Consider the following 14176-nt stretch of genomic DNA (forward strand, 5'->3'; position numbering starts at 1 on the left):
TGTGTGGGTGGGGGTGGGGGGATATATGTGTATTGAGAGTGTGGGGAGTGAGTTGGAGGGTGGGGTGGGCTGCTTTTAACTATGTAAAGCACTTTGTGCTACATTTTTTCTGTATGAAAAGTGCTTTATAAATAAAGATTGATTGATTGATTGATAGGGATCGAAGATTTATGTAAATTTGACAAGCTGAACGCATTCTGTACTGTACAGGAGACACAGCACGAGATTGGTTGACAATGGTCTACAGCCAGTCAGAACACAATACGCTGTAAAAACAAACGAACAAAAAAAGCCATGGAAAACTGCACACAAAACAATCTGCGAAACAGCGAGGCCGCGAAAGGTGAACCGCGTCATAGCGAGGGAGCGCTGTAGCCTGAAGGATGATCTGATATCGTCGTGTTGATCCTTGCAATGTTGTCACTTGCAATGTTGATCCTGGAACAACATTTAGTATGTTGATCTGGGAACAACACCAACACGAGGATATCAGATCGTGCGTACTCTGAAACACATTCATGTTTCCCAACAACCAAACAAACAGGAATGTTGTGAAGGAATTCTCTAAGAATGAATGTCTGTACCTGTGTTGGTAAAGACTATGGGAATTCCACAGGTGGTGCACATAGGCCAAGTACACACAGAACAGACTGGCTCCCTTCAGCCTTACTTTCAGACACCTCTTTTATAAAGAGTTTTAGCACTAATGGAGTTCACTGCTGTGATACTGAGCAGTAGGTCATAAAATGACTCTTCATAAATGTCTAAACTCTGCACTTTAATCTAAGTGATACTGCAGAGTAGCCTGGGGGAGATTTACTGGGAAAGGCTCCTCTTACATGGTGGATATCAACACCATGCTGGGAGTATGCACACATGACAGCACACCTGTAAAACCAAACCATTTATTAGAAATGTATCTTCTCCTACACGTCACAATTATGATTGTTAAAAAAGTGCAGTTTGTATTGCACAATAAACAGTAACAACCATGTTCACAGGCCACAATCCATCATCCAACACTTACCTTCGTCCAGGTCACAAAATAAATTGGTCCAAGCAGAGAAGACCAAACTGGTTCCCAAGCAAACTGAGAGACAGTTGTCCAGAATGTCCTATGTTTGTCTCAGTTGGACATGCCTAAAGAAAATTTCCAACAGGGGTCCCAGTCTGATGCCTGAACCCATTCAGCTGTCTCCTTTTGATGCAAAGGGATTAAGCTACATACAAAGTGCTTCGAGTGCTATGTTATAGCAGAGAAGTGCTACATAAGATCCAGTGTATCTATGCTAGGACGTTCTGCATGATTGAGCTCTTCACCCAGTCTCTTCACACAAAGGTCATGTCTGTGATCTTGTTCCACTGGCCAGTATCCACAGCTTATAGCCACAGGTCAGCTTTCCTTTACCACACCTGAGCCCGTACTTTTATAACGAGCCATCGGCACAGCAGTCGCTGCCCCAACCTGCCCACGAGTCTCATTTAACAGGACGACATGCATGAACCCTTTCTATCCATATGATAAATGGCCTGGTTCTTATACAGCGTTTTTCTACTCTAGCTGAGCATTTAGAGTGCTTTACAGCAGCGGTCCCCAACCCCCGGGCCTCGGACCGGTACCGGTCCGTGAGTCGTTTGGTACCGGGCTGCGAGAGTTGAGGCTCAGGTGTGAAATGTGTAGTTTTCAGGGTTTTTATCGGTTTTCAGCGTGATTTTGTTATCGTTTTTATCGTTAACTCGGTTTTCCTGGGTCTTTTCAGTGTGTTATGAATAAATCTTCTTTTTTTCGGTACCGGTACTAGTTTTATTTTGTTGTATTTATCCTCGACACCTTAAAGGCCGGTCCGTGAAAATATTGTCGGGCATAAACCGGTCCGTGGCACAAAAAAGGTTGGAGACCGCTGCCTTACAGAACCTGCCTCAGTCACAGAAGCACCTTTTTATATGCTTTTTGACATAACTGCTTTCTATATAACATCCACACACAGTCACAGTGCGATTGATGCATCCAAGAGATATTTGGCATGTGTGTGTGTTAGCAGGGTTTTAACACAATTTGACCTGTCGTTAGTCATCTGAACTTCAGTCAAACACTCTGTTTCTATGGAGGCTCTCGCTGAGATGATTAATACAATGAGGCCCTGATGTGCTCTGGATAAGCTCCCCGTGAGATTCCTAAAAGAAGCTGCACATTCTGTCTGTAATGAATTCCTCACTCCTGACTGTCCCGGTTTATTTCAAATAAAAACAAGTGTACGATTCTCTTCTGAAAACATATTCTCTGGATATTAAGTCCTTGGATAATTTTAGAACCTTTTCCAGACTTCCATTTCTCGCCAGGGTTTTAGAAAAGATTGTTGCCAGACAATCGATTGCTGTTTGAAATAGAAATGAACCACAGCACAGAGACAGAACTGTATTTCATTGCTTTCATCTTATCCCAAACCCCAACATGTCATCTGAAATCCAGAACAGGAGTCCACTTTGTTTTTATTCAGTTCAATTTTATTTATATAGCGCCAAATCACAATAAAAGTCGCCTCAAGGCGCTTCATGACACAGAGAAAAACCCAACAATCATATGAGCCCTATTATGGTGGCATCGGCTCGGGGGCCAGAGGGGCCGTGCACCAGCACAAAGGTTAGTGACTGGATCGTCGCCGCGTTTGTCGATGTGGGAGATTCTGTGACGTGAAAAGTTCAGTGTGCTTTCTATAGCGCTGTATGTCACGGTGTGAGGATGCGGCTTTGAAGGGTAAAGCTTTCAAGCAAAGTTACTGACCACGACCTGCTATTCAGAGACTCACCCTCGGCACAGCCCCTCTTTTTGCTCACACCCTTTATAGCAGGTGCACATGTGAACACAGGTAAAGTTTGCCCAGGTTAACTCATACCCGCAGAATCATTGTTGCACATCCTCGTGAGGAGACGCTCTGACAAATGCCTGGTGACACTTTTGCAAATGAACAGCCTGAGTCATCAAAACAGAGCGTCGTCTCCAGTTCAGCGTTTCCGAGCTGACTGTGTGCAGACTTCTGGAAATAACTGATAGATAGTGCTGCAGCATGCAGTCGCTCCCAGTTTTGCTGTGATGCTGATGGTTTTGAGCACAAAGTGAATAATCAGACAGGAAGCCTTACCCCAGGATTCACACTTACACACTTTTCCGATAACGCTGCTGGCACTACTCGGATAAAAGAGGTTTGATTTCAAGCGTACTCCTGCTAACCAAATCATACAGCGTGACAGCAGACTGTTACATGGGCAAACGGAGTGCGAGGCCAAATACCTCATTGATAAATTAAGCTTATGTAAGTACGTATGAATGCCATTAGACAACCTCATAAAGCATGTCTGACTCCAAGATGCAAGAACATCACTGCAATGTTCCAAAGACGTCTGATACTTGAGAAGCTTCAGGTGCCCAGCAGCTGCAGAGCAAAGACGTGATGCAGCACCACTGACGTACAGCGCTTCAGCAGAAGATGAAATCCACTCCACCACCACCGCAGCGCTGCTGTCACTGTCATTTAGGAGTCACACAGCCTGAGAGGCCATTAACTCTGTGAAGAGAAAACAGAATCAGAATCAGAATCAGAATCAGAATGGGTTTATTGCCAGATGTTGAGGTTTACAACATTAGGAATTTGCTGCCAGTCCGGAAAAAGTCCGTGTTTACGTCCCTGACACATTTGTAACTAAGGTCATGGAAACTCGAGGTGCCCCTGACACATTTGCTAAACCTTCTATCAGGAACCTTGGGGCGACTTTTGCAGCTTTCACTCTGGATGCTCACATTAAATCTCTGGTTTGTCCTCTTTTAACACATCAAGAAATACTGCCAGATGATGTCACGCTCTGAACTGGAAATTGTTATTCATTTTTTTCACCACATCTGACTTTTGTAATTTATTGTTCACTTGCAAGCACTCAGTTTACATTATGATATCCAACAGGAGTCACTGTATGTTTAAACTGTATGCTACACATACAGGGGGAAAGGTCTCTTTTTCCTTTTATGTTCAATTCAGTTTTATTTACACAGCACCAAATCACAACCGCAGTCGCCTCCAGGCGCTTTATATTGTACAGTAGATGGTACAGAGAAAAACCCAACAATTATATGACCCCCTATGAGCAGCACTTTGGCGACAGAGGGAAGGAAAAACTCCCTTTTAACAGGAAGAAACCTCCAGCAGAACCAGGCTGAGGGAGGGGCGGGGCCATCTGCTGTGATTGGTGGGGGAGAGAGAAGGAAGACAGGATAAGGACATGCTGTGGAAGAGAGACAGGGGTGTGAAGCCTAATCTTGAAAGTAGAGATAGTGTCTGTCTCCTGAATCCAAACTGGAAGCTGGTTCCACAGAAGAGGGGCCTGAAAACTGAAGGCTCTGCCTCCCATTCTACTTTTAAATACTCTAGGAACAACAAGTAGGCCTGCAGAGCGAGAGCGAAGTGCTCTAATAGGGCGATCAAAGGAGCTTGTAAAGAAAAGCGTCTGGACTTCTTTAAGTTGCTTGAAGACGTTTCACCTCTCATCTGAGAAGCTTCTTCAGTTCTAAGGTCAAATGTTGGAGAGTCCCAGATATAAACCTAGTGGGAGTTTCCCCCCAACGAGGGACAAAAGGACCCCCTGATGATCCTCTAATCGCCTGAGCCAAGGTGTGAAACTGGGTGTGGGTCCCAATCAGCCAGAGTTTCGGGTGTGTTCATTGTGAAACCTGGCCCCACCTTATCATGTGATTTCCTGAGGTCAGATGGCCCATGATGTGAGTGGGCGTTAAGGCGTCTGGGAAGGATCTCAAAACTGGATTATAGATGGCAGAGAGTTGGTGTCGTAAACCCCGCCTCTGTTCAAAGATGGTCGCTCACAGTGGACATAGATGCTTCTTTCACTCCTCTTTCAAACCATCTGTCCTCTCTGTCCAAAATGTGAACATTGGCATCCTCGAATGAGTGACCTTTGACCTTTAGATGCAGATGGACTGCTGAGTCTTGTCCTGTGGAGGTGGCTCCAGAGCCTCGTTTCATCTTCAAAGTTCTCACTGATGGAAGGAGGTTTTGGCTCAAAATCTCACGATACATGGCCCCATTCATTCTGTCCTTAACACGGATCAGTCGTCCTGTCCCCTTGGCAGAAAAACAGCCCCATAGCATGATGTTTCCACCCCCATGCTTCACAGTAGGTATGGTGTTCTTGGGATGCAACTCAGTATTCTTCTTCCTCCAAACACGACGAGTTGAGTTTATACCAAAAAGTTCTACTTTGGTTTCATCTGACCACATGACATTCTCCCAATCCTCTGCTGTATCATCCATGTGCTCTCTGGCAAACTTCAGACGGGCCTGGACATGCACTGGCTTCAGCAGCGGAACACGTCTGGCACTGCGGGATTTGATTCCCTGCCGTTGTAGTGTGTTACTGATGGTGACCTTTGTTACTTTGGTCCCAGCTCTCTGCAGGTCATTCACCAGGTCCCCCCGTGTGGTTCTGGGATCTTTGCTCACCGTTCTCATGATCATTTTGACCCCACGGGATGAGATCTTGCGTGGAGCCCCAGATCGAGGGAGATTATCAGTGGTCTTGTATGTCTTCCATTTTCTGATGATTGCTCCCACAGTTGATTTTTTCACACCAAGCTGCTTGCCTATTGTAGATACACTCTTCCCAGTCTGGTGCAGGTCTACAATACTTTTCCTGGTGTCCTTCGAAAGCTCTTTGGTCTTGGCCATGGCGGAGTTTGGAGTCTGACTGTTTGAGGCTGTGGACAGGTGTCTTTTATACAGATAATGAGTTCAAACAGGTGCCATTCATACAGGTAACGAGTGGGGGACAGAAAAGCTTCTTACAGAAGACATTACAGGTCTGTGAGAGCCAGAGATTTTCCTTGTTTGAGGTGACCAAATACTTATTTTCCACCCTGATTTACCAATAAATTCTTTACAAATCCTACCATGTGGATTCATGGATTTTTTTTTCACATTCTGTCTCTCACAGTTGAAGTGTACCTCTGGTGCAAATTACTGACCTCTGTCATCATTTTAAGTGGGGGAACTTGCACAATCGGTGGCTGACTAAATACTTTTTTGCCCCACTGTAAAGGTTGCTACAATAGGTGACACGGGGGAGCCCATGGCACAGCCATGTGTTTGTCTGTAGAAGCCTTCGTTGTATTTGAAGTATGTAGTGGTGAGGCAGAGGTCTAACAGTGTGCAGATCTGATCAGGTGTGAAGTTGGTCCTGTCCTCCAAGGAGCTTTCTTCTTGTAGTCGTTTTCTGACCGTCTCCACGGCCTCCGTGGTGGGTATGCAGGTGAAGAGAGAGACTACATCAAAGGACACCATGGTTTCATCTGGATCCAGGGGAAGTTTCTGGACCTTGTCGGTGAAGTCGGTGGAGTTCTTGATGTGGTGTGGGGTGTTCCCCACGAGAGGAGCAAGGATGGTAGCAAGGTGTTTAGCAATGTTATAAGTGGCTGAGTTTATGCTACTGACTATGGGACAATGGGTCTGAGTGGGACAGCTTCTTTGTGGATCTTAGGAAGTCCATAGATGCAGGGTATGGCATCCCCTGGGTAAAGGCGGTGATATGTAAGGCGGTCAGTGATTTTGTCCTTTTCAAAGTCTTGAAGGCAAGCTATAACTTTCTTTTTGTAGCTGCTTGTGGGGTCTCGCTTTAAGGCTCCGTAGGTATTGTTGTCACTGAGGAGAGTTGTGATCTTTGTATGGTAATCTGTAGTGTTTAGGACCACGGTGCATCTTCCCTTATCAGCTGGTAAAACAGTGATGTTGTGGTCTTTGCTCAGGGAAGCGACGGCCTTCTTTTCCTGTATTGTGAGGTTGGATGAGGGACTTTGGCACTGGAGAGCGTGGCTGAGACTTTCATCCTGATTTGCTCTGCTTCTGTCTGTGATAATTTATTAATCCGTATGGCGGTTTCTGTGGCTGTGATGAGGTCCACTATGGGCAGCTGTTGTGGAGAAATGGCAAAATTGAGTCCTTTGGCTAATACTCTCTTTTCAGGTTCAGTGAGAATCCTGTCTGAAAAGTTCTTCACCCATTTCTCCTGACTGTCTTCAGGTGTGTTTTCTTCTCTGGGTTGTGTAGGTTCAGACTGAGGAGTGTGTGTTTTTGAAAGCAAGGTGTGAAATTTCCTGCGTTGTCTTTCTTTTCCTTTAGAGTGTTGGGCCCGCTGAGCTTTGTCCACAAACTTGTAAACCTCTTCTAAGATTGGAGAGGGTAGAAGGATTTCCAGTTCCTGCAGGGTCTGGCTGATCTTGATCTGGAGGGCATCTATAGTGAAATGGACCTGTCTTATCCTTTCACTTAAAAGGTGATTTTGTGCTCTCTGTAGAATCAAGTCTGCTCTGTATCCCCTGACAGTGGATCCAAGGCGCAGGCTCTTAGGAACAACTCTGCTTTGTCTGCATCTTAGGTTGAAACGGAGATGGTTCCTATAATCCGCTAGTTTCCTTGATTCCCTTTCATACTCCCGCACCAGTTGAAGGGTGTTCCTCCCAAAATGTACGGCAATAGGGTGATATCATAGCTGGACTGGCCATCGGGCATACCGGGCGGCGGTGGGCCGCTGGCGATTTTTTGTTTTTATGGGCCGATGGATTTTTTTTTTTTTTTTTTTAGGAAGAGTATATACAATGAAAGGTGTTGGATTGGCCAATTGGTCATGATCGACTCTGGGCTGGACCAATTACAGCCGAGGAGGCCAAATGCACCCGCCCCCTTCTTTAGCAATCATGTGACTTTCGCGCATTGCATGCCGGGAACTCGTGGCAAAACAATCCAAGTACCGCATCAAATGCAAGCATTTGCAGCACCGCAAAACGTTCATTCTTCGGTTCCAATACCTTCTTGTTTTTTCTTTGCCGCAAAAAAAGGAATGTACAAAACAAAAGGAGAACAATGCCGGTCCGTACAAAGACAGACTCGACGAAAAGACAAAGAAAAGATACGAGGAAATAAATACACATTCGTTAACCGTTTATTAATAGGACCTTTGAGCTCAACGGTAATTAATTAGTAGTGGAAATAATTTCTGGTAGCATCACAGAAATGTAGCAGTGACAATAATACTGTATGCTGTAATCGTACTGGACAATTAGTGATACAGAACAACTGTTTTCTCCTGTGAATAAAAGTATATGTTTTTGTCAATGTACCATAATAACAGAAGCGAAACGCAATATTGTGTCAGGACAATTCACTATTTATGCACAATAAACAAAGTAAACTTTAGTAAGTAAGTAAACTTTATTTATTAAGCGCTTTTCGCAGACAGGCAATCACAAAGCGCTGTACACAAATATTAAAATATTAAAATAAACAATAAAATCAATAGACATTATATACAATGTAAAAGATCAAATGTAAATAATGTAAAAAAAAATAAAATAAAATATGTAGATCAACAAAAGGCTTGTTTGAACAGAAGAGTTTTTAACTGTTTTTTAAAAGAATCCACAGAGTCAAGCAAACGTAATTGTAGTGGTAAACTGTTCCACAGCCTTGGTGCAACAGACTGAAAGGCTCCGCCCCCTTTTGTCTTCAGTCGTGTACGGGGAACAACTAAGAGACTCTGAGTCTGTGAGCGGAGATGACGAGCAGCAGTGTATTTTAAAAGAAGCTTGGATAAGTAATCTGGAGCCGTTTAGTGCTCTGTATGTTTAAACAAGAATTTTAAAGCGAATTCTAAACTCTATTGGGAGCCAATGTAAAGAATATAAGATGGGAGTGATGTGAACACGCTTGGTAGAGCGAGTTAGTAATCTGGCTGCTGCGTTTTGTATTGTCTGGAGGCGAGAGAGAGATGATTTATCCAAGCTAGTAAACAGGGAATTACAGTAATCTAAGCGTGATGACACAAATGCATGAATGAGTTTTTCCAGTTCAGCTGAGGAAACCATATGTCGCAGTTTAGATATGTTTCTTAAATGATAGAAACAGGAACGAGACAAAGATTTTACATGAGAGTCAAGGCCCAGAGAAGAGTCAAATATTACTCCAAGATTTCGAATATTTGACTTGACAGATGGACAGAAAGAGGCAAGAACCTGATTTTAGAATGTAGCTCAGGAGGAGCTATGATCATGGTCTCGGTCTTGTTAGTATTTAGAACGAGGTAGTTGCTTGAAAGCCAATCAGAAACCTGGGTTAAGCACTGGACTAGGGTGGACAGCCTATCCAGCTGATGAGGCTTAAAGGACATATGGAGCTGAATGTCATCAGCATAAAAATGATAAGACAGGTTGCTAAAAGATTGAATGATACTAGCTAAAGGAAGCATATAAAAAGAAAATAGTAATGGACCTAAAACTGAGCCCTGTGGGACACCACAGGTCAGGGCAGCAGTGTTAGAGGAGAACCTATCAGTCCTAACAGAGAAGGTCCTGTCTGATAAGTAGGAAGAAAACCAGTCTAGGGCAGAGCCAGATACACCAGCCAAAACCTTGAGCCTGTTAAGTAGGATTTTGTGGTCGATGGTGTCAAAAGCTGCACTAAGATCAAGCAAAATGATCACAGAACAGTTCCCTGCGTCAGATGCCATTAACAGATCATTATAGACTCTTAAGAGAGCGGTCTCTGTAGAGTGCTGCTTTTGAAAGCCAGACTGAAAAGGGTCAAGAATCTGTAATTGACATAATAGAGACCTGAACTGATTTTCAACAATTTTTTCAAGTAATTTACTGACAAATGGCAATTTTGAAATAGGTCAGTAATTACTAGCAGAGCTAGGATCGAGATTGTTTTTTTTAACAGAGGAGTTACCTCAGCATGTTTAAAATAAGATGGAACATAGCCTTGCCTCAGTGAACTGTTGATGATGGATAGTAATGTGGGACCAATGCTGGTGATAGACCCAGACAGGACAGAGTGAGGTAATATATCGACAGAGCATGACGAGGGAGGAGCATAGCGCGACCATTTCTGTTCAGCGCCAGACTTGCGTGTAACCTGTATCACCAATTATGTTAAGAAAAATGAAGCATTAACTACAACAGCAGACTGACCTTTGTGGGAATGCTTGGAGCAGACTAACCTGTGAGCTGGAGTGTTCTGGGACGTTATATTTGGTATATCCAGACCATCCGTCGCCTCTTACTTCGGAAACATGGCTTAAAAAATTTCTCTTCAATGACGTAATCCGATAAAAAAAAAAAAAACGATCTCTTTACCCGTCGGCTTCCCGTGGCTGTCATGCGACCGGCTATTGCAGTTAATAATACAACAGCTTCTTGACATTTTTGTGTTTCTTTTTATCGCTGTGTGACTGAGTTCAATTGAAAGCCTGCGTGCGCTAGTACCTCTTGCCACAAGTTCCCAGAATCCTTTGCGGTTTTACCCCTGAATGACGTCACATTTTCAATCTTTATCCTGGTGGGCCGGTCTCTAGTCAAAATGCCCGGGCCGATTTTTTGTCCCAGTCCAGCCTTGGGTGATATGGTACTACAAGGTCATTAAGATAAGATGGACTATTTATTAAAAGACTAAAACCAGGTTATTGTTTCCTATTCCATAATTATGTGCTTTATAAACTTCTGGTAAAATAAGACTTAAACTATACATTTGGACAGCTACTGCTGTTCACAGCTCTACTAAGTGAAGCAGCCCAGATTCAGTGTCTCGCCTCCCACGTCTTCATCACCACTATGTCACCCATCACATATCCAGTGTAATTTAAAGACGACTGCTTCTGCTTTTCCGTATTTTGTCATGTATCTTCCATTCCAGTCGTGGATGTTCACACTAAACATGAACTCATTTTTAAGGAATGAAGTCAGCGTGTGTGTGCAAGTAAATGCTGTGAGCCAGTACTGTAGCTCAAGGTTCAGACTGCACTAAACATCTGGCACACGGGCCAGTGTCAGCACTTTGTCACATCACACAGATTTAATCTACCCACATGTCCTAATATCAGGGCACAGGAAGTAATGAAACCTGACTTCCAGATTCTCTACCTCAGGACACGCAGTAAGTATATTTTTACATGTACACGGCTGATAATGTGTGGTAGGTCATACACTCACCGGTCCTTTTTTAAGTTTGGACCCCTTTTGCTTTCAGAACCGTGGCGCAGCTTAAACAAGGACCTGGAAACATTTCCTCCAGATTTTGGTCCACAATGACGTGAAAGCCTCGCAGAGTCACTGCAGATTTGTTGGCTGCACATCCACGGCGATCTCCACCGCATCCCAAAGCTGCTCCACTGCACTGAGATCTGGTGACTGTTGAGGTCTTTTGAGTACGGTGAACTCGTTATTTTCCACACGCCACCATTATTGTGAACTACTGACACAAGGAAGGATGGCTTCATGCTTTCATGCTGTTTACACCAAATTACCGTCTACCACATCAACTACTCATCGAACCAGGCGATGCCGGCCACTCTCCTTACTGTCGTGAAACTGAGTTGTCACCTGAGTTTCCTGTTCTTTCTCGAAACGTGTTTGGTGTGGTTCTTCTTCAGTGTGTGGCCCTCCTGTTTCACGGTTTGACGTGTTGTGCGTTCAGAGATGCTTGTCTGCGTAGCTTGGTTGGTGTTGCGTTTCCGTCAGCTTGAAGCAGTCTGGTCTGTTCTGACACCAACAAAGCATTTCCCCCGGAGAACAGTTTTCCCTTCTTCAGACCGTTCTCTGGAAACCCTGGAGATGAAGGAAAATCTCAGACTAGCTTATGTGGCACCAACAACAACCACTGAACTCAGGAATCTTAAAGTTTATGTCATAAATACGTGCTTTTGAAATCCTTTAGTTTGGTGTGCATATTTTCTAATGTCGCTCACGCCATCTCCCTGCTCTTAGCATTCAGCTTTCAACATGTTGTTTCCTACTCTTGGGTCTACGGTGTTAAAGAGAGGAGCACAGCCTCGGCTGTAAAGCCCCTCCCACCAGCAGCAAAAAGCTTCTGTCTCTGAGGCACAGCCAATCAGAAGAAATTAGTCGTAAATCAAGCTGCTACCCAAGAATTTAAAAAATGGAGCTGAAATTAGCATATTTAATTTAACGCTCATTTCTTTAAACGTTTGTGTCAGCTGGTGATCAGCTGATCACGGGGCCGGGGTTAAAAGCCACCCACCTGTTCGCCGCTCAGACATCATTCTCTTCGTGTCAGGAGCTCCGAAACTCTGCCGACGTCAGTCTCCGCCTGATTCAGCAACCGTGAGTGTTTTTCCCTTCAATCCTTTTTCTCTTCCCGGCTCCGCTCGCTCTCTGTCTGTAACGACAGTTCCGAAGCCACGCTTCGTGCACTGATCGTTACTGGAATAACTGCGTGTCTGCTCCAAACCCACCGTTAGCCGTAGCCGCGCTTGGGTCTAGTCAGCACGCTACACCGGCACGCCGAGCTACTGTGCGTAGCTCGCCCCGCCGTGACAGTTTGTTTTACATTTGAGCCTCTGAGGATCTGTGTAGAAATGTTTTTATTTTTTATTGTCCAAATATACTGTTTTCATTACGTAAGTGTCTGCTGGATGTGCCAATCACTAAATCTGTTATATGTCAGTGTTTCTTGTGCTCTCTCTAAATCAGTAAACCATTAGTAACAACAGGCAGACAGATTTAAAAGGCTCCTGTTACTCCTACAGATGGAAGTTATTTTCTGTCACCACATCCAACCGTAAGTGTCGGTGAAAGGACTCCTGTGCATCAGCTCTGCTGTTATCAGCTGGGACACACAGTTGGTGTGAATGACGCTGCTCCGAGCGCAGGCAGGCATTACCCAGTGTCTTTAGCAGAGCTAAAGGTGAAGACTAACTGCTCCTGTCTACAAAGACTGATGTAAACACACCCAAACACATGGAACCATTTTCCTGAAAATCCGGAGAGCCACACAAAGACTCTCAGGCCATCGTATAACTCAATTACCCCAAAGTGTCCATGCAGAGCAGTTTCACACTGATTCTTCTAAAGCAATAAATCTATTTCACATAACCTCAAACAGAAGTATGTAGCATGGCTACAGGCAGCAGCAGCAGCTTGGACAGCTCGGCTTCTGAATGGGAGATGGTTCTTAGAAACCATACGAGTCCCAGGTGGGCAGGATGCCACCTTCCCAGAGCTTGGATAGGAAGTCAGGACTGCCACTAGGCTGACCAGCCGTACAGTAAATCTTGACTTTATTATGTAACCCACTGGATGGTTTGCTGCTGGAAAATGTGCTCCTAGCCTGAAGATAGACAGGTGGGTGGATAATGTTTGGAAACAGTCACCGTCTGGCACATGTTCATATGAATAAATGTGTTTTACTACTTACTATCGCTCAGCAGTCAGCAAAAGCTTTCAAAGTGACGGCTGCAAATCCAAGCCATCTTCTCTTACCCTGCTCCTGTGTGCTTCTGCTAGAACAAACAGAGAAGAACGTGAGCAGTTTGCATGAGCATGTGTTACAGTTCACAGCGCGAGAGCACTACCTGCAAAACACTTCATCCTGAAACGTTTACTAGCAGCACAGTAGGCAAGGGAGTGCTGCACAGAGCTGTGCTGCATTAATGGAGTATCCATGCACTATAATGCTAACTGGGCAGTGACACAGACAGGAGACAGGGAGAGGTAAGGATACTTCTTCCAGTTATATACCTCCATGAACACATGCTACGGCCTTATAAACGTATGGACTCGTGGATACAAAGAAACACAGCCCGTGTTTGAGATGCTTCCAGGCTCACAGAAACATATGATAGATAACGTGCAGCCCTGCTAGCTAGCTGATCACATCAGCAATATGAACTGTGATTCATTACTGCACTGCTATTTAATTTCTTTAAGCTTGAAGCTCCCCGATCATCAACACTGCATCTACAAACCAAAGCAGCTAGTTTCATCACAAGACGTTAAATTATTTGTCAAAATATTAAAATCGTGTCATACTGGTGGAATAGACCAAGATCATTCGCAGAGGTGACTGAGGGGAGGCCAAGAGTGAAACAGGTGGATCAACAGGAAACATTTAATCACCTTTAAAGTAAGTGTTGAAGTAGCTGGCGCTACTCCATGTCCACCCCTCTTTAGAAATCCCTCGGCCACTTCAGTGCCGCTGAGGAAGGGTCACAAAATTCACCCACTCAAATACATTATCTGTCATATGACAGCAGGGTGAACACACAGTGAGTGCATTCACACACAGAGCAGCGATCAGAACACGAGTTCACATGACTTAAATACTTC

The 14176-nt window shown here is 44.4% G+C and overlaps 1 protein-coding gene across 5 annotated transcripts in view; it reads right to left on the minus strand.

Annotated features, from left to right (window-relative positions):
• Positions 1-2498: 2498 nt before the first annotated feature.
• zbtb44 (zinc finger and BTB domain containing 44) overlaps positions 2499-14176 on the minus strand; it is a 40206-nt gene continuing 28528 nt past the window's right edge. Inside the window, exons 7-11 of one of the 5 annotated variants that reach the window (XR_015124563.1) lie at positions 13266-13347; positions 12090-13178; positions 11432-11656; positions 11042-11300; positions 2500-3563 (exon numbers count right to left, since the gene is read on the minus strand). The gene's annotated coding sequence lies outside the window, so the exon portion shown is untranslated. Of the gene's footprint in view, positions 3564-11041; positions 11657-12089; positions 13351-14176 lie in introns of all 5 variants that reach the window. The other 4 variants (XR_015124560.1, XR_015124562.1, XR_015124564.1 and 1 more) reach the window with 4 other exon arrangements.

This window comes from Aulonocara sp. 'chitande type north' Nkhata Bay, linkage group LG14 (assembly GCF_057382095.1).
Source record: "Aulonocara sp. 'chitande type north' Nkhata Bay isolate Kocher_YH1m ecotype deep benthic linkage group LG14, A_spYH_male_GT1.1, whole genome shotgun sequence".
Taxonomy (NCBI): Eukaryota; Metazoa; Chordata; class Actinopteri; order Cichliformes; family Cichlidae; genus Aulonocara; species Aulonocara sp. 'chitande type north' Nkhata Bay.